This window comes from Polistes dominula, unplaced genomic scaffold (assembly GCF_049000335.1).
Source record: "Polistes dominula isolate Pdom_NZ unplaced genomic scaffold, Pdom_raw_medaka contig_79, whole genome shotgun sequence".
NCBI lineage: Eukaryota > Metazoa > Arthropoda > Insecta > Hymenoptera > Vespidae > Polistes > Polistes dominula.
The window spans coordinates 4,109,034-4,121,296 of NW_028300916.1; the positions used below are offsets into that span (position 1 = coordinate 4,109,034).

General features: G+C 35.5%; 1 long non-coding RNA gene across 1 annotated transcript in view; it reads left to right on the plus strand.

The window, feature by feature from the left end:
• Positions 1–5,254: 5,254 nt before the first annotated feature.
• LOC149033098 (uncharacterized) overlaps positions 5,255–12,263 on the plus strand; it is a 28,844-nt gene continuing 21,835 nt past the window's right edge. The window contains exon 1 of the long non-coding RNA XR_016176038.1: positions 5,255–7,814. This is a non-coding gene — a long non-coding RNA (uncharacterized LOC149033098). The remainder of the gene's footprint in view (positions 7,815–12,263) is intronic.

The following is a 12,263-nucleotide window of genomic DNA, read 5'->3' on the forward strand; positions in this document are numbered from 1 at the left end:
TGTAGAGCAGATGCTGTGGCCATGGCAGTGGTAGCGGGGTGCGTGATTTTTCACCGCCGACAGCTCCTCCTTCGAGAACCCGCGCATTCCACCTCCCTTCTCCTTAGCCTCTGGCTCAGCTTCTTCTTATTCTTCTTTTTCTTCCTCTTCTTCTTCTTCTTCTGCTTCTTCTTCTTCTTCTTCTTCTTCGGCCCCCTTCATCCTTCACTCTTCGTTCCCATCCACATAAGTGTCTCTCTCTCTTTCTCTCTCTTTCTCTCGGTGGTGAACGTTGGCCAACGTATGCCTTGGACACGCCACTGGACACCAGTTGCACGATCTTAGATTTGCTGATCTCGCATATCTCGAGTTCACCTACGTATACACACATACATAAACGTATCTTGAACTAACTCATACACACGTGTGCATATAACGACGAGAAGGACGCGCCACGCGAAGAACCGCACCCGCGACGCATCTTCTTTTTCTTCTTCTTCTTTAACTTCTACTTCTTTTTCTTCATCTTCTCTTCTTCATCTCAATCACCCTTTTTTTTTGTCTCTTTTTCGTTTATACGCACATGCGTGTATAAGTAACCGGCGCGTGTACTTGGATTTTCTATCATTCTTCGATTCTTCTTCCTTTCCGAAGAATCCCACTAACGCGATTATTTTGAATACCTCGTAATCTTATATTTTTTTTTTTTTTTTTTTGAACAACACACATCTCTTCCTACTTGATCGATGAATGATCACAAGTCGAATAAATTTAATAATCAATCGTACCTACCAGGTGAGTAATTTATTCTCATGTGAGAGAGGAGATCGATAATGTCCATAACTAGTTGGAGATGTTTTGCAAAAGTTTCTTTAGATTTTACAATTAGTCGTGCATGAAGTGATAACAGATATTAAGGATTTAAATATTTTCAAAGGAAATCAAATGTTGCAAATATATCTATTCACGGTGGATCGTATTTAAATGTATGAAGAAACAAGTTTATGCATATAAATGGGCCCCCTTATTCAATGTACTTGCTTTACCGAGAGAGAAAGAGTAATGACTATTTATTTAAGGGTAAAGTTTATTATTTAACTTTGTAAATACTTGCATACCAAAGATAAAATGCTAGTAGCAAAGAATCGAACTAAAGTTTGTACTCGGAAAGCATTTGGTAAAGTACGAACATGTTATGGTTTATTACTGTTACTACTATTATTAGTATTATAACATTACTATCACAAAAACATTATTTTTTATATTACCTGTCTTCTGCTACTACTATTATTACTACTACTACTACTACTACTACTACTACCTTTAAGATTACACTTATGAAAAAGTTAGAAGGATCGTAGAACACGAAGAATGCAGTGATCGTTTAGCTCCATCGATCAAAGACGATATTTTCACGCGTATAGTTTTTTGAATGCGCAACACGAAGAAATGAAAAGAGTCGTCGCAAGAGAGGAGAGGAGAGCCGTGCCCGAGGTAGAATTCGCGAGGTATCGCAATTACGCAAATTGCTGCCCTGTTCTCGCCACCTCCGGGCTTTTACCCTCCTCGGAAGTGCATCGAAGATGAAGAATCCATGTGCAGTCTCGCATCTATCATGTACCTTTGCCTTGAAAAAATACAAAACCAAAAAAAAAAAGAAAAAGAGTTTCAAAAAATTAACCATCTTCAAGACGAAAGAATATCATTGAAATATTTGCGAAAAGATTAATTACATAAAAGTAACAACAAAAATATCTTGATTTATATCGAAAAAAATAGTCATTTAATATTTAACTTAATAATACATTTTTATTTATAATACCTGCGCATGCATGTATGTAAAAAATGTGTGCACAATGTATGCACGAGTTTAAATAGGTTTGGTTGCATTGCAAATAATCGGATAAAAAGCGCGTTGTTGTGCCAAGATCTTTAGAGGTCTGGTTCGATTCCTTAGCTTGGGCATACAGTGTCAGGAACGTTTTTGCTCCTTATTGGATAGTCGCAGGACAGTATCGCTAATGGTAGCCGACAGAAAATCCATTAGGTCGTATCGACGTTACTAGAGGAATTTCCAATGGGTTCGTACACGTCGACGATGCGAATCGTGAAAACGTTGTCTCCCTAAGTACCAACAGTTTCGAATACTCTTTTTTTTTTTTTTTTTTCTTATTCATTGCTAACCCTAAGAGAGTTCCTTTAAGTAAGAGAAGAAGAGAAAGAGAAAGATAAAATGTAAGAAAAGCAAAGACAAGGACAAGTTGAGAGAATTTTTTATTCAACGTTCGTTACTTTCGATTCGAAACGTTCGAGACACTTTAAATCGTAATACTATGTTCAACTCACGAATACTCACGAAACGAAATGAAATTAACACTGGACACGTTTTGCCATCGACAAAAACAGCATTGGAAATGTCCGAATTTTTGAATTGGGGATAAAATGCACGAACTCGTTTTAAAAATCCCACATCCCTTGGTTGGTAACTGCTATTAACGTTCGCGACGAGTAACATCTTACGAGGGGAAAAAAAAAAAAAAGTAAAAAACACCGGAAAGTTTCGTTCGAAAGCGATAAATAAAACGGCTCAGCTATTGGTACGTTGGTTCCCTTTTCGATAAAAGCTCGTAAATCTTCTAGGTAGCGTTACGCGAGGCATCTCAGAACATAAACTTCTTACGCTTACGGTTCAGCGGACTTTAAAAGCGACCGTCAGGTGGTTCGCGTATTAAAAATTTTTATGTTTCAGCTACCGTTGGAAAAGAAAAACAGAGAGGTAGGGAGAAGGGAGTAAAAAGAGAAATACTTTTCTTCTTCCTGCATACAAATGTATATGATCGTGAAATAGGATAAAAATATTTTCTAAGCACCAGTTTTGCTGAATTTTTCTCAAACCGATGATTTCTTTTGATCGAGTTAAGACACACTGATGATATTGGTAGAAGAAGTAAATAACTAACGCATATATTCGTGATATTAACGTCGTCTGTTTCGCATAACGCAGGCACATTTATTTCTCTATCGGCGGCATCCGTTCGAAGAGCTTGTGTAAAAAAAAAAAAAAGAGGATGGAAATTTACGCAGAGTTGATAATTAGCGAGAGAACCGAATCGAGTTGCCAGCTTGGTAGAAGGATACCAACCGCAGCCAAGCCGAGCTGCACGGTAATCGCCGTAATTTATATCCGGCTACCTTTGGATATAGGCTCGTTGAGATAGGCCAGGAGCGTAAAAATGGTGCGCAAGGCGAAAATGTCGCCCAATTAACGGCGAATTGGAGCGGCCGAGGTCGCGCGTATATATTTGAACGAGAAACTCAAGAAGAAGAGGAGAAGGAGGAGGAGGTGGAGAATAAAAGAAAAGAAATGAAAAGGTAGACGCTTTAACGATTCGATCGCGTAAAAGCTGCCGCTGCACCATTAGCGTGCAAACCTGATATTTGAATAACGCGCGCGCGGGCTTTTTGAATCGTACGAACAGCATCTCGGTCCATTTTCTTTTCTTTCGATCTTAAAGACACTTTTACGATTTTATTATCGGCCTCTTACGCCACGTTTTTCGTATACACTATAACTATAAATACATGTGCATATATTCGAGGTGGAAATCTAAAGTGGAGTATTTGAAAGTCTTTATAGATATACGAATGTAAGAACTTTCTTGATATAAGAAGAGAAAAGAGAAAACTGATGAATTTGATGATAATTTTGTCAGTATCGATAATCTGACAAAAATGTATTTTTGAATAATATTAAGACAATATTTTTATTGGATAAAATTCCACTCGTAACCTTTAAAGGTTTATTAAGTCACGTGGATCTGTCCTTTCTATTTACGAGTTTAAAAGAACTCTGCCCTTTTTATCATTAAGAAGACAACCGTGCTAAGAAGAAATCTATACTAAATTTACATATATGATATATATATATATATATATATATATATATAGATAGATATGAAGTGGTAATATTTAAAATTCCATGACGACCGTCTAAAACTTATCGAGTGTATCTAATCTCTTCATTGAATTTACAATTAGCCGAACAGAGTTGATCGAACAGAAATAGGTACGTACGTAAGTTGTATATCGCGTCTGCTTTTATCGACAACGAAGAACCGATGATGGATGATCGTATGTTAATTATACATATGCAAAACGATCATGCTCCTACGTGATGGATGATGGTTAATTGTGATCGAAGATGGAGCAGTATAGAAATTAATTATTGATTTAGACGTAAACCACAATGATAATTAACATTTCACGAATGAATTTTCACGAATTAATTTTTATATTATGTTCTTATAATTAAACTCATCTTGATAGTGTATACCGATGAAAATGAAAAGATTATACCGATTTCTTTCTCTATGTTCTTTTCGTTGCGATCTTTACGAGTTCGTTCATTCGTTGCTTGAAAATGCTAAATAATAAAGCCGTTAACGTAGCTCGTATGGTACTGGTCAATGCTCGGGCGACGACGTATCATAAATTACATCGTATTATCATACGTGCTTTTACGACGATCGGTTACGGAATATAAAAACGACGAACGCGTAAAAAGAATTGAACATTAAAAGCTCTCTTTACTCTCTTCCGTTATATATCCTCTTGTAAATCAAAAAAGTAACGACTTTACTTTCGTATCTTGAACAGGAAGAAGAAAAAGAAGAAGATGAAGAAGAAGAAGAAGAAGAAGAAGAAGATGATGAAGATGAAAAAGAACAAGTATAGAAGAAGGTGACTTTATTAAAGATAAGACTCGAAAATGGACTCTGATCTAACGTAAAATTGATTAAATCTTTTCATCATTCTTTTTAAAAAATCGAATAATCAAATCTCAGTCATTAATACAATTCGTTGATTTCTCCATCAGACTTGTCACAAAGTTCGAACTCGTCAAATCGTTATCTTCGAGCATGAACGAGCTGACATTTAACAAATCGTACAGTCAGATGAGCGATTAAAGTCAACGTTACATACTTAGCAGTTGTACCTGCCTACTACATTCATATAAAGTCCTTCGAAGTTAAAAATAAATGAAAAAGAGAAAGAAAAGAAACGTTAACGAGATTAACAATTTCCGATTAATGAACTGCAACGTATGTTGCTTCTGAGAATACGATTTTACCTGAACTCGTTAATAGTAGGTATACGACTATTTGAAGATATATTAGAATTTAAATGGATAGAACGTTTCTATAAGAGTTACTATTCTTTCAAGTATTAAGTTTTACGAATGGTTACAGCTTACAGCGATCTATCGGCAACGAGATCGAATTTGAGAAATGCGCGAAACCTCGGAAGTCGTTTCTCTCTGTAAGATTCCGCATGGCTGCCCATAGTTATGCCACTACCACTAACAAGTTAAGTCAGATCGATCCGACCACCACCACCACCAATGTGTCCGGCTCGTGCGTCGGTATGCCTAACTACCGCGATACACCCGGCACGAACCGTTTTTATTCAACATACACCGCGTTCCTGACACGACAATCGGTGTTAACCGGTAATTCAGATCTCGGCTAACGGCGGGTAATTTAGACGCGAGTTGAGCACTCGCGCGCGCACGCTCACGCGATGCGATATCCGATCTCGGACGTTCCTTGATTTATCTATCTATCCTGCGAATAGTTTCACCAAATTTGTTCCTTTCTCTTTCTTTTACGTTTACCTTTCTCTCTCTCTCTCTCCTTCTCTCTTTTTTTTTCTCTTTGGGTACTTAGATCGACGACAAATCGATTCTCTATTGACTTTTCTATTAATGCATTTATTGTAATAATTAATAATAAAATTAAGTATAATATGTATTAAAAGATATGATTATTATTGGTCGGTAAATAAATGTAATCGATTGGATAGGATATACACTTTCGATTATCGAAAGTTTTGATAGTGTTGTGTTTAGTTAAATAAACGCTAACTTTGAATCGTTTAATCTTTCTAATCGCGGTTTGGAAAGATTCATTTTTTGTTTTCAAGCAATTTAACGTGCGAGAATATCAGTCGAAGTGAATGGGAAATGGATCGCGGGATCGTTTGGTTTAAATCGGGAGTGTCGATAAATGTTGGTCGTTCGTGTTTACTTAGTACAAGCGTGCGTGTCTCGTGTCGTTACTCGACGACTCGTTAATACATCCGCCTACCCGGGTATCGCATTCACGATACCCGAGGAAATATACGCGGACTATCGAATTTCAAACGATAACAACATGCACCGAGAGTGTGAAAGCCGAGAGTAAAAGTAACGTCAATGTGTGTACACATTTAAACTAACGATTATACTTACAACGATTCTTACAATTAGAAGGATGAACATTTATAATACCACTTTTTTTTTCTATTTCTTATTTATTTTACGTGTTAGTTAGTTATTTAAAAAAAGAAACAAAGTATTCAAGAGAAACTTGACCGAGCGTATGAGAAAATATTGTGAAAGAAGTTTGACGATGCGTGAAACGATAGGATAACAACCCTTTCGAATGTTAGTCTCTTTTTAAGGGGTTGCGTCAGAATTGATTTTAAATGAAAAAAAGAAAAAATCAAAATCTATAAATATTCAAAGCTGTGGTCAGGGTTAGCGTTAAAAATAAAATGTAAATAAATTTTCAAAGACTTGTGGATTGGAAAATATTAAAAAGAATGAAAAGTAGTTTCGCGGTGGCGGGGAATTTGAAAAGTTAAGTGTTAGTAGTAGTAGTAGTAGTAGTAGTATCTGTTCGCGGGGGTGCTGAAGGTGGCGTGCGTTTCGAAAGGAGGAGACCACGTCGACGTCATCGTCGGGAGAGTAGGTCTCGCAGTGCCAGACGTCGTCGCAAGTATTCGCGGCGCGTCGCTATTGCCGTACGGACGCGTTCGTCGTCGTCGTGGTGCTTTGGGTACGTGTTACGACTAATATAACATATATATATAGTCGAAGCAAGTAAAAAAAAAAAAAGAAATAAAACAAAGCACACAAACCAAACCAAATAAAAAAAGAAATAAAATAAAAGATAGAAAAGTTAGGATGCATGAACTGGTATCGGCTGACATATGCCGAATCTTCTTTGGCCAGTTGTACATTATTTTTATTATTATTTTTCGAAAACGCGAGCTACTGCTGTTATTGGCCTACCAACCGACGCTTTTATTTACCGCGACGATAGGTGGCGCGCGTGTGGTAAAAAGGTGAAGGTGCCGACGAGGGGTGGAGACGTATGACCCACGTCGCGTGCCACGCGCTCCTCTTACCTCTCTCACTCACTCTTTCGTACTATATCTTTCGTTCTTTCTGTCTTTCTCTTTTCCCTCATACGTTGTCTTTCTCGTCTAGGAGGCCGCGAGCCGCCTTCTTATCCGCGCACCTTTGAAAAGCGCATTTTGCGGTGGACTCGCGTAAGCCAAGTCAAATCTACGATCAGTATGATTTCGCGCGTGCGATCGTGACAATCGTTGTCCCCGAAGTCATTATAATTATCAATTTAGATCGATAGAATATTATTTATTTTTGTTTTCCTCTAATAAACTTTTACTTTCTTTTTTTTTTTTTTACTTCCATTTTATTCCCTTTCTATTTCTTTCTCTCTTTCGCTCATACTATTAGTTGCGTCACGTGCTTCCAATCATCCCCTTTCGTGTCACCACCGCGTGCCTACCATCGGATCACGTGGACCACCGTGGATCGTGTTAGTATATATAGTAATACTCTCGTTGATCATCGTGTCCGTCGTTGTAAACATCAACACCAAATCCGAGTGTTTATGTTGAAGAAGGAAACAATGTGTTGAATTGGACAACTCATTGTCAGTGGGATTCTTTGAAGACGTGCCGACGTGGGAGGCAACCGGATCGATTAGGTGAGTGAGAACTTTTTTTTCCTTACCCTTTCTTTCCCGTTCCTTTCATTCATTCTTTCATTCATTCATTCATTCGTTCTTTTGTTATATTGTTTATTCATCGTATGATGCATCACTTTGAGTACCGAGAAGAATTGCAATCATAAAGATCAATACCTGGTATAGATTATCTTTTAATAGTTGCGAAAATTGATCGGTATCGGTATCGTGAAAAATCAAGAAAGGTTTCTTTTTTTCTATCTAGCAACAATAAACGTGAAAGGTAAAATAGTTACTTTAAAGTATAAAAGTAGAAGTGCATTACTTTGTTGGACCTTCGAACGGTTCGTGCCGAGTTCTAACCGTTGGATGGAAATTCTCATGGAACATTGCACTTTCTCGAGACGTAATCGGTGTTTTTTGTCGAACGAGAAAAAACGATCTGTTTCCTTCCCCTTCGTTTCTTGTCGTTGTATAGTCGTTTGTCGTCGTAGTGAACATTATGCTCTTTATCTTTGAATCGGTAGGATCGAGAAAGTCTTTTTGGATAATAGAAATTTTCTTATCTAGCCTTGTACAGGATGTGTGTATATTTAATCTTTTACTATTACCTAGTATAAAAGTCGATAATATGATAATGATTACATTTACAATTTAACAAATTGTCGTGTTAACTATGACAAATGTAAATCATTTTTATTATTTGGAATAGTCAAATATGTGCACGTGTATTATCTAGTTTAGTTATCACTGAATTGTAATATGTAATGTAAATGTAAATAATATAAACTGTAATGTATAAATATATGCCATAATGTAATGTAAAAAAGTATATAATAAGATAATAATAATAATGAAGTTTATAACTTAAAAAATTTCAATTTAACTATGATTATATTTGTTGTTTAGAATTGTAAAGTACATAATATGAATATGTGAATATCAAATACTTTAATCTAATAGAAAAAAAAGATAATTAAAATATAATGACGTATTAAAGCTTAACAAATTCCGAAATAACAATATTTCTTTTTTTCAATTGTCAAGTAAATGTGTACGTATGTTTATACATATTTTTATATAATTTATTTATGTGCCGTAAGGTTATACACAGATAGAGGTAACGATAACGAGCGGAAGTACAGGCTACCGATAGCGGAACACGAAGTGAATATGTAGCTGTAAGTTCGCGTACATTCTTATAAGAAAGTTTTTTTGACATGATGTATCTTACTTATAAATTTTTGAAATTTACTTTTCGCGTATTTTTTTTTACGAATCAGCAACAAACGTCTGAAATATTGTTCTGCTTCACTAACACAAAACCTGCGTTGATATCACTAATAGTCTTGTAGGAAAAAATTTGATTACTTTAACTCCGATTTCCAAATGAATGATTAACCGTGAATATTTTTGTTTCGGATGATGGTCAGATGCATATTTAATGCATTCTTGTGAATGTACATGCAAAACAATTTCGCAAAACGTTTCAGACAATTTTCAAAAGTTTATAAACAAATATTATTGCAGGTTTTATTAATTTAATTTAATTCTAGTTTCAATCTGATGCTAGTATGGATACATAAAGAAATATATTATTATATTATTTGTAGTTTAAAATAAATGAACAAAAATAAAATTATAATATTGTTCCAAATTCTATTTGAAAACAAAAAAATTGATGTCATTTGAAAGATAAGGATTTTTATTTTGGAATTTATCAAAGATCAGAGTTTCGTGTATCATCATTAGTCGATTTTATTTTTAGCATAGTTATGATATTTATCGATATATTTATCATTATTTATAATGGTCTCAACGTTAAGACTTAATAGAAAATATATCAGTTGTAAATACTTAGAAAACGTATGTATCTACTAGCGAATAATATCTAACGTAGTCTATCATTATCAACTTTGTACTACGTCTTCTCTCTCTCTCTCTCTCTCTCTCTCTCTCTCTCTCTCTCTCTTCCGTAGCTTTTTATTACGATAAACTTTACCGTGTAATCATTCGACCGCAACGAGGACGACTACGACTCGTACTAGGAAATCCTACTGTCTATGATCGTTTTACAATTTTTTATCACTTAATAATATTCAAGTAAATGGTTAAGAAGTAGAATAAAGTGTAAATCAATTATATAAAAACAATTCGTATGTGTGATCTCATTTCTCTACATATAATCAATATTTTTGTCTATTTTTTGTTGAATAAAGTAGGTAATATTGCAATTCTAAGCAAATCGATCAAAATCATACGTAACTAAAAAAAAATCGTGATTTTAAACGAGTTCAAAAAATAGGATTCGCTTATTTAAGCCGTTCCCTCTTTTTGTTATCTTCGCGAAGTAAGAAAAAAAAAAAAGAAATATTGACATTTAATCGTACGTCTCATAGCAACGAACGATTCAAACGTTCATTCTTATCAGATAATCGCTTTCTTTGTAAAACTCGTATATTTACTCGTACAAACTTCCGTTTTGGAAAAACGAAAACTGATTGATAGAGTGAAACTAAAAAACGAAACGAAAAAAAAGAAAAAAAGAATAGATAAATTTATTTGCATTAGCCTTCGGACTAAAAACAATTATCATACTAGTTTAAAACGTTAGACAAATAGCGATGAAATAGTCATAGGAAAGAGAAGGAAGAAGTTTTTTTTTTCGAGTATGGGGGCGCAGGAAAAACAAGGAAAGAGTTTGAGGAAGGAAACGACGAATAATTGCGGTTAATTCGAAACTTAGAGTTAACGTGATCTCATTCAACGGTTGTCGTTACGAACTTGCTATCGAACCTTCGTTAGAGGAGAACGTGCGAGTTAGATAAGATAACACGAGCAACGGTTATCGACTTGGCTTTACTCTACTCGGTTCACCTGCGCGTCCAAGGTATATCCTTATCTGGGTCTTTTATCTCTGACCCCTGCACCGTATGCCACATGGGTCCGATATCACGTGTATTAGAAAGACAAAGATAGAACAATTGAGTAAGTGTGAATGTGTGTGAAAGAGAGAAAGAGTAAAGGTATTTCTTGATTGTTTTTTTGTAATGTTTTTTTTCCTTTTCTAATTTAGTTGCGTTGTGTTTCAATGATATGCACAACGGATGCAAACGTTACGAATAATATAACGTTTAGATCCCGAAGCTTATTGGACCCACCCACTTCTATGGAAGCGAATCGTTCCAATTTACAGAGAAGAATTTCTTCTCCTACTTCTTTACCTCGTCCTAGAAAGATTCCATCTTGGATACGGGCACACGGCCACGCCTTCATAAAACAACCGATGCCTGTGCCTGCCTGCCTGCCTGCCTGCGTTGAGATCTCTTCTTATAGCTTCTTTTGCTCGATCTTGAGGATATACTTTTACCATTCTTGGAAATGTTGATATCGATGGTGTGTCCTTTTTAAGATAATTCGAAAAAAATATTGATCTCGTTTCGTGATACGAATAGGAGAGTGGGCTGGTAGAAAAGGTATATTGGAAATTAATTTCATTTATAGAATTTTCTTTTTGGAAATTTTTTTAACGACGAAAGAGTATATACTTAAGTTTTTTGTATTTATGACAAATAATTCAATTTACGTTATTAAATTTTTATTAATATTTTTTTTTCTATTCGTTTCAAATGATAAATAATCTTTATGATTCTGTAAAATAAATTTATTCAATTTCTTTTATCGTATATATATAGTTATACGTACTATAGTGAGAAAGAGAGAAAGAGAAAGAAATGGGGTAGTAAAAGAAAAAGAAGAATGCAAAGTCATTGCTCCTGATGCTTCGCATACGAATCGGAAATTCGAACGAGATTATCTCGGTGAACGACATTTTCGCGCCTCTTCTTTCAACCATAGTTATCTTTTTTATTGAAACTTGTCCTCGTTGTTATTTTTTCATTTCTTCTTCTTCTTCTTTTTCTTCTTCTTCTTACTTTACCTTTTTCATTTCGTTTTCCCTTGTATGGCACGTATACGAAACTTCCGTCATCTTAGCGACGTTCTTCGTTGCGGTTCGACGACGTCGCAAAAATCATCTCCGCTCGTCTGGAACGTTCGTAACCGCGTCCACATTAAAGCGTTTTCTTGCGTCCACCATCACCACCACCACCACCGATTGTAAGTTCTTTTCTTTTCAAAGATCGCTAAAATGCGTCCCATCTCTCCCCCATCCCTCACCCCTCGTTTTCTATAGAATAAATGTATTCCAACCTTAACACGCGTTAGTTTTATCCGTGCGAAAGTTTCTTTTCGTACCAATGGGAATATGAACGAACTCGAAGAATATAGACTTTTTTATTTTATATCTTTCTCTTTTCAACCATTCAAATCGTTCCGTAAACGTGGTAGCAAGAGATTCATAATTCTTTCGACGATCGAACGTGAACAGGAGTGATAAATCAAAGTGTACTGTGTGTGTGTATGTTGCTATTCACCAACTTCTCACGGATATAATATTCTTATTTTTTA